Consider the following 9,094-nt stretch of genomic DNA (forward strand, 5'->3'; position numbering starts at 1 on the left):
ACTGTTATATTCTTCTTGAAGTCTGAGCGTATTTCGTCTGTCTCATACATCTTGCCCATCAGGTGGAATGGCTTCGTTATGATTTGTTCTCCCAACTATATCAGTACTTCTAACGAAATGTCGTTTACTCCCGGGGCCTGTTTCGACTTAAGCCTGTCAGTGCTCTGTCAAATTGTTTTGGCAGTATCATATCTCCCACCTCACCGTCGTCTACGTCCTCTTCCCTTTCTCCATGCCATTAATGAAAGAGTCAAAACCAAAACATTCAGTGGTGTATTAGAAGGCACTCTGAAAAGTGTGTCGCCCATGGAGTTGGTAGTAAAGAAGCAATAAGTTAAAACGGTATACTTAATGCTGAAGTTTTACTGCATGAACAGCGGAAACTTAATAAACGATTACCGTATTTCCTTTCGTTGTTTTGTGGGGGTGTTAGAGAGGAAAATTATCTAAAACGATTAGAAGTATGTTAAAAGTCTGTTGTAAGTCGCTAAGTGCTCTCATTCTCAAATACTGGATGAATATAGTCTGGTTATTTCCAGCTCGGATGGTAGAGCACTTGCCCGCGAAAGGCAAAGGTCCCGAGTTTGAGTCTCGGTCCGGCACACAGTTTTAATCTGCCAGGGAGTTTCATATCAGCGCACACTCCGCTGCAGAGCGAAAATCTCATTCTGGAAACATCCCCCAGGCTGTGGCTAAGCCACGTCTCCGCAATATCCTTTCTTTCAGGAGTGCTAGTTTTGCAAGGTTCGCAGGAGACCTTCTGTAAAGTTTGGAAGGTAGGAGACGAGGTACTGGCAGAAGTAAAGCTGTGGGGACGGGGCGTGTGTCGTGCTTGGGTAGCTCAGTTGGTAGAGTACTTGCCCGGGAAAGGCAAAGGTCCCGAGTTCGAGTCTCGGTCCGAGACACAGTTTTAATCTGCCAGGAAAATTCATAATATGGCTAGTTTGCGCGCCCTGAGTTACCCTGCCTCAAGAGATAAACACAGTTCCTAACTATAATACTTGGTTTATTGTGTTAAACCTGTAACGCAAGTTTATACAGAGTGAAAGTTAATAAAGCAGACAAACTACAGGAACAAATTCCTGACTCCAAATGGGGGAAAAACGTGAACGGTGTACGTACAGAGACAACAAATCGTCGCCGGTAGGCGTGGCCGAGCGGTTCTAGGCGCTTCAGTCTAGAACCGCGCGACCGCTACGGTCACAGGTTCGAATCCTGCCTCGGGCATGGATGTGTGTGATGTCCTTAGGTTAGTTAGGCTTAAGTAGTTCTAAGTTCTAGGGGAATGATGACCTCAGAAGTTAAGTCCCATAGTGCTCAGAGCCATTTGAACCGTTTTTTGAACAAAAAATCGTCCCGGAACACAGCACACAGTTGCATTGTACCCACGTCACAACAGATGTTCGAAGGGACCTCCGTGGGATGAAATGCACGAGTTCACACGTACCACCATGGATTGGCGCGTTCTTTCGCACATTCCGACCACTGTCCGAATAGCATCAGAGGCGTCGTGAGCACGCTCTTGAAGGGTCTGCACACCAGGGACTGGTTCAGTATACATAACGCTTTTCAGATGCCCCCAGAGGTAGGGTATTAAGTTCGGTGATATAGTAGACCATGCTATAGGGCATTTGTATCTTATCCAAAAATGTTGTTGAGGTATCGGCGATCTGTAATGCGGATGTGGTGTGGTGTTCCGTCAAACAGAAACCACATAACGTGTCGTATTGCCGAATGCACATTCTCAAGCAACCCAGGCGGAGTATTCTGCAGGAAGTTCAGGTACGTTTTTCCGTCAAGGCATTGTGGACTAATAACCGGTTCAAGTATGTGGCTGCCAAGAACCCCTGCTCACACATTGATGCTGAATCGATGCTGATGAGACGCCTCAACCGTTCTCCGAGGATTGTCTGTAGCCCACAAAAGAGGAATATGCGTACTGATGATGGCAGTGCTGATAAAGGTTGCTTCGTCGGTAAAGGTGACTAATAACAGAAGTCCCATAAGAGACGCCTCAACCGTTCTCCGAGGATTGTCTGTAGCCCACAAAAGAGGAATATGCGTACTGATGATGGCAGTGCTGATAAAGGTTGCTTCGTCGGTAAAGGTGACTAATAACAGAAGTCCCATAATTGTGGTGGTTTGGTGCAAAAACCACCGACAAAATCCTTCCCGTAGAGGGAAATCCGCTGCTGATAATCTATCCACTCGTTGCACGTGACAGGGATAGCAGCGGTTGTCATGCAGAATACACGTAATCGTACTTTGACTTACACCAAGTTAGCGGACCTCTTGCCTTGAGCTTGTACTATGGTTCGTCTGAATATCCTGTAGAACCCAGCCCTCCAAATCTGATATGCACACAGTCCGCCACCTCGCTACACGTTCGTCTGTCTGATCGCACAAGCGTCCAAAAAGGGCTTGAAATGTTGTGTGATGTGACTGCCAGCTGTTACGGTATTTGTTTTGGTATAGCTGTGCTGCCTCTCGACTGTTCCCATCTGCTTGGCCGTACACAAGCACCATCTTGGCTTGTTACCGACATGAATAACGGACCAATCTCGTGCTTACAGTACGCTGCATCAATCACACATCCTAAAACACACAAAGAACACACGCAAAGTGGTCAAAGGAACTTTAATTTCATAGCACCATCTATCATGGCAACGATGCATTCCCAGACACATGTTCACAGGACCTTTTTTGCTCCATTTCCCGTCATGAATCAGTGCCTGTTGTTTGTCGGTTTTACTGATGTTCTGATGTTCACCGTGTATTTCTTAATGAGCAGATTATGAGAGAGTTTTAAATTTAGTCAATAATTATGTAAAATACTGAAAATAAAAATTTTCGTTGCACCTGAAAGCCATTTGATAGGCAACCTGCAACTGATACTGAGCATCTCTTTCAGCTATCTGAGAATATCGATAATATCAACAAAAAAACCACAGTAATTGTTATAATGATAATTCAGTGTACTGAATATAAATAAGCCAGATGTGGTGGCTTGTTACTAATATTAGGAAAAAACAAGAACATCTTTATACAACAACACATCTATTGCTTCATATTGGGAAGGGTAATCGCTTTTAGCTAACACTATTACCACTCCATAATTATTAGAATTGGAGCAGCTCTGAAATTTTGTACAGTTATTACAAAAGTAATAGTTTTAAAGAGGTTATTGTTTTCTTAAGGTCACTCAAAATCGAGAGAGTTCGATTTTACAAAACACTTACTTATTTAAGTGTGGATTCTGTACTCCATTGTCGACATTACTAATTGCCATACAGAACAAACCAAAGTCAACTGCTTTAATTTACTGCTTTCCCTACTCATTGTTTATCACTGGAGCACTGAATTGTTCTTCCAAAATCATGAAAAACTTTGTTTCTAACACAACTCTCACAATTACAAAAACATATACTCTAAGACAAAAATAAAAAGTGGCACCGCTAAGGAATTAACTGAGTGCGACAGAAAGTGGCAGATATGGTGTACAATTACAGAGTAATAGATCATTCCAATTCCAGAAAAACTCTATGTCTTATTCAACAGAGAGAATTTCCCCAATTGAACAAGTCAATAACGCATTGGCCCTTATACAGGCAGTTATTTTGCGTCGAACTTATTGATAGAGTTGTTGGATGTTAAGAGAGGACAAGTTACTCTCTCACCTATTTTTCGTATACAGAAAATTATGAAAGATTTTGTTACAACCTGATGCACCTTGAGTGAGACTCTAGAAAGTTAACGGTCGAGCAGACGTTGATGGAGCCTGGTAGGGCGCTAAAAGCATTAGGTATTTTTATGGTTCTTAGCTCACAGAAACGGCATATTGGGAGTTGAAAGCAATTGGCAGCGAGCCCATCCCTCAGTAAATCTTGCTGGACAGGCCCACAGCCGTACAGGGCAGACAGGGCAGCCCCTCCTCAAGACTGATCTCCAGCAGAACAACGCCGAGCTACCAGCGGAAGGGTGGCTGGAGGTGACGGACTGAAGGAACGCATTTATGCAGTGGAGTCATAAGCCGAGCATTGTGTGCAGAGCCCTGTGTAATAAAAATTCACAAATTTTCGTGTTCGCTGATACTGCAAATAGGTCCATCAGCTGCCTCAGTTGTATAAGAAACTCCAGCGTCTGAGAAACGTTTGGGGATAGAATCTTTATTATACCTCATAGCTAGGATTAACAAGCTCCAAGGCACAGGCGATTTATATAAAGATCTTTAAGATTGTATCTGTTCACTTGTTGGTGTGGGAAGTGACACAACTTCAGAGAAAATCATCTTACCCTTTGCAAAATCTTAAAAAAAAAGCCAGTAATTGGCGGTTTCTTTTTTTTTCAGAGATGCAGATTTCTTAACTCTTGCCCTGGTTCGACATGAGTTTGTGCTGTCATGTGAGAGGGGAGACTTAGCGCCTCTAGTGCCCTGTGATTGTCCCAAGAAAGGGTGAAGGCGGTATCGTTTGTGCACTTTGTGGGGTAGTGGAACTTTTTCTTGCGAGGTGTGATGCACTTGAGTGCTAGACTTTGGTCTGGTAAGACACTTCTGGTCGAAACTCTGGCATGTGTGATTGGTGCTTGGGACTTGTCCTGAGACTGAGTTCACTTGCGAGTAGTTTAGACTGGGGAGACTGTGGTGAAGTTCTTACTGTACTGACAGTGTGACTTCAGATGTCTTGGGCTATTAGTTTACTGAGAGAAAACGTATTCGTTTTTGGTTCACCATGTCTTGACGTTTGGTATCCTTGTGCGCTCTGTCGTATAAGTGAGCCAAATTGGTCCTTGGTATGACCAGCGAACGGGTGTGTTACCCACTGAAATGTCCTGTTATTTCAGGGCTCTGGTAGAGAGTAAATTGCGATTCGTCTGCCTGATTGTTAGACCGTGAGATTTCTGCATTTCTGTCGTGGTCGCATCGATTCACAGGTGCTGCCTCCACGTCTCACCTCCGCTTCACCCATCTCGCCAGCTGCAAGTTACATCACCGTACGAAACACACAGGGTAACGTACTGCTGCTCCGGCCTTGTCAGGGCATACAGATCTCAATCGCCACTTGCTCTCAGCTGCACCTATGTAGTGAAACTACAGTATATTTGGCCAGTCAAAGCCTGCTCAGCGACAGATCATTTCAGATTGCGTTATCTACATTTTTTAGGGCCAGAGTATTTGACTCACATCTGCCACCCAGGATCCTTGTCCAGTGTGCTATCAAACCAGCTGTTAGTTGGTTATGGTATTGAATCAAAACTTGTTTAGCGTAATTTATGTCTGTTTTTCCTTTTGAAAAAAAAAAGTGCTGTTAGCAAAATTTACTTCATTCTCAGTCATTTATAACTGCCCCACAGGGTAAACTTTCGATGTGCTTCTGAGGGATATTGAGCCAAATTCTGTCAAATTGGTGCGTTAGATCGCCAAAATCCCAAGCTGGTCGGAGGGCCCTGTCCATAAAGCTCCAAATATTCTGAATCTGGTGAGATATCTAGGATCTTAGTGGCCACGGTAGGGTTTGGCAAGCAAGAAAACAAGCAGTAGACACTCTCGCCGTGTGCAGGCGGTCATTATCTTGGTGAATAGTAACTCCAGGATGGCTTGCCATGAAGGGCAACAAAATGTGGAGTAGAACGTCGTAGACATACCATTGCGCTGTAAGGGTGTTGCTGATGTCAACAAAAGGGGTCCTGCTACGAAAAGAAATGATACCCTGGACCATCACTCCTGGTTGTCGGGCAGTATGTCGGGAGACAGTCAAGATGGTATCCCACCACTATCTGTGGTGTCTCCAGAATCGATTTCGCTGGACATTAGTTCAATGTGGAACCCATCACTGCAGACGATTCTACTCCAGTGAACGAGATTCCAGTCCAAAGAGATTTAACTTTAGAGATTTGTTCCCAAGTAGTGCCACCTCTTGGCTAGCACTCTAAATTTCGTTCTGCACGAGTTGTAGAGTTTGGCAAGCGAATTTTGTAACTTTTTTATTTGCTTTTATCTTTTTGACCTGATAAGCTACAAATAATAGCTCTCATTTTTATGTTCCTTGTGGTGTCACCGCCAGACACCACACTTGCTAAGTGGTAGCCTTTAAATCGGTCGCGGTCCGTTAGTATACGTCGGACCCGCGTGTTGCCACTATCAGTGATTGCAGACCGAGCGCCGCCATACGGCAGGTCTAGAGAGACTCCCTAGCACTAGCCCCAGTTGTACAGCCGACTTTGCTAGCGATGGTTCACTGTCTACATACGTTCTCATTTGCCGAGACGATAGTTTAGCATAGCCTTCAGCTACGTCATTTGCTACTACCTAACAAGGCGCCATATTCAGTAATTAGAATGAATTCTGAACAGACAATATTGTGACTCATGTACCGTCAAGAGCGACGTTCATCATTAATGGATTAAAGTTAAGTATGAAACTAATTACGTCCACTTTCTGAATTCTCATTCCCTGCCATGTTCCAGACCTCACGTCAGTATAGTTCTTCCCTCCTCACGCGAGCCTGCGTGAGCTAAAACGCGTGCATTTCGGCCTCCTCTAGTAACACGGTGTTGGCTCTTCTGCCAACACAACATTCCTCATATGACAATTAGCGTTCTGGTGATAGCAGTAGCCGAAACGTTATTATAAATAAACAAATACGAGAGGTAGTGATGAAGCTTTAATTGTTACCTCGAGAAAAGCTACGTTCATGAAATTCGATGATGGTATTAGTCATTCTCTTGGGTGCGACATACTTCCGCATTGGTGGACGACTTGGCAGAGGCCTTGGTTGTAGAAGTTTTTATTTCGGTTGCTCAGGAAAGTTCCACCTGGAAAATCATCTCATTGTCATGTGATTGTGCATTGTTGTCGTACCGTTCCACCAACTCACTACGGAGTGTCGCCGAGCGCTTGTCCCCTTCTAGCGCAGAAAACGGATTACATCAATTCATCAGCGTTTTTCTTCCTCTCCTATAGCTGCATACAACTGTGCTGAGGTGCGCGTGCCAAGAATGGAAACATATACCTCTAACACAACCCAAAAATTAATTACGAAACTTTATTTTTTCGAGGTGCTGATTACAGCTTTAAGACAAGCCCTCGTACGACTATCGATCTAGACGCCTTCATTCAAAAAAATCCACAGTAATCGCTGACACTCTTGGGCAGCTTATTTCCATTATCAGTATTCTGAATATCTGATTGTAAAATGGTTCAAATGGCTCTGAGCACTATGGGATTTTACATCTGTGCTCATCAGTCCCCTAGAATTGGAACTACTTAAACCTAACTAACCTAAGGACATCACACACATCCATGCCCGAGGCAGGATTCGAACCTGCGACCGTAGCGGTCACCCGGTTCCAGACTGAAGCGCCTAGAACCGCACGGCCACACCGGCCGGCTATCTGAAAGTACTAGCGTCATTAACGCTAATCAGTATGCATTATGTGTGCTTTGGTGTGAGCTAAACCTGGACTGCACGAAGAGACGAGGTTTCGAAATTCTTTTCTTAAAATCTGTCTTACGAAACTACATTGAGCAACAGAATTATAGGTTCAATTTTCGAAACCTCGTAACTGTTTCCCATTGTGTCGCGTAAGTTTGAAATTTGGCTCAAAGGTGCCTTCAACGAAACTACATTGAGCAATAGAATATCAGGTAGTACCTTCCCCCCCCCCCTCCCTCCCACCATAATCAACATTAGCTAGTAACTAAATCTCAGAACGTAAAAGAATTTCCTTTGAACACTGTTATTTTTAACGTGACGAAGAATAAATCATATTTAGCTTTCGTAGGTGTTTTATTAAAGCATGAACTAATGAGTCAATAAGACAACTGGTACCGCTTATTTCTAACAGCCTTCTTGTACAGAATGATGAGCAATTCTCACCCCACTGCGAATGTTATGTTCAAATACTTCTCTGAAAAGAAAGGTGACTATTCACATTACGGTAGACACTTGTTACAAAATATGTTTCCTCTGGACCACTCCTCTCACTAGCGACATTAGTTTCATCCACAAACTACAAACTCCCTTGACATCAACCAAATTAAAATGTTTGCACTACATTAGGGCCTATTGTTTAAAAATTTCTTGAATGCTCGACTCTTCACTTCTGACCTGGCATAAACTTCAGACTGCCAATCCTTGGTGTCTGACCTCTGCTACTACTATGACTACTGTTACTACTACTAGTACTACTAATAATAATAATAATAATAATATAATTCTACGCTTGTTGTGTTGTGTTGTGAATAGTTTGTTTACTGTTGGGAAGTGAATGATGAACGACTCTTTAGTCTATCACCGGACCTGTCTACCACACAGAGAAGGCATTTTCATGAGATACCTGAACATAAGTGATGCGGCATGGCTCAATCTTACTATCGTAATTGTATAGTACAAAGTACAAAGTATTTGTGTAGGCGGTGGAGTATATGAGAAAGAAGTCCACACATTCGTTTCAGAAGCTGTAAAATACATCACATGGAGTCTGAAGTTAGTGCTACCATTCGAAAAAAGTAATTAATGCTAATTTATGTAGTTAGTATTATAGTCCTATGAAACAGTGACAAAAATAACAATTTTTTTCTTTTTTAAAAAAAGGTTAATTTGATGACCGAAACACAACTGAATCCCTCTTTTCTATTCCTCAGAAAACTGCCTTTTACCCCTCAGGGGGTAACTACCCCAAAGCTGGGAACAACTGGCCTAAAAGCTACTTCACCCACCTACGAATGACGTCAGACAAGTTAACCGGCCTTCTTAACAGAGTTCAATAAATAATAAAAAAGAAGATAGTGTAATACGTGACGCATTTCCGATGGAATTCAAACTGTAGTTTACACTGCGTAGGAGCCTTTTGGCAAGTAGAGCTTCTTGCGCACTGCCAAAGTATTCACATTACGTTCCGAGGACTCTAATTGCAGAATTTCTTTCAGATGTTTGTGATATCGCCTGTTTGGGAAGTTGCTTTTCCCTGGCTTTCGAATATCACAGCTTTTCGCTTTGTTCTTGTTACATTGCATGTTTCCTCCATTTGCTCTCTATTGTATTCTCCGGGTATCTCCAACATTTGCGCAACTGTTCGAAGCTGACTACTTTGG

At 43.1% G+C, this 9,094-nt stretch overlaps 1 non-coding gene across 1 annotated transcript; it reads left to right on the forward strand.

The window, feature by feature from the left end:
- Positions 1–830: 830 nt before the first annotated feature.
- On the forward strand, positions 831–905 carry Trnas-gga (transfer RNA serine (anticodon GGA)). The gene has a single exon. It is a non-coding gene; the product is annotated as a tRNA-Ser (tRNA).
- Positions 906–9,094: the final 8,189 nt, after the last annotated feature.

The sequence above is a fragment of the Schistocerca gregaria genome, chromosome 6 (assembly GCF_023897955.1).
Source record: "Schistocerca gregaria isolate iqSchGreg1 chromosome 6, iqSchGreg1.2, whole genome shotgun sequence".
Taxonomy (NCBI): domain Eukaryota; kingdom Metazoa; phylum Arthropoda; class Insecta; order Orthoptera; family Acrididae; genus Schistocerca; species Schistocerca gregaria.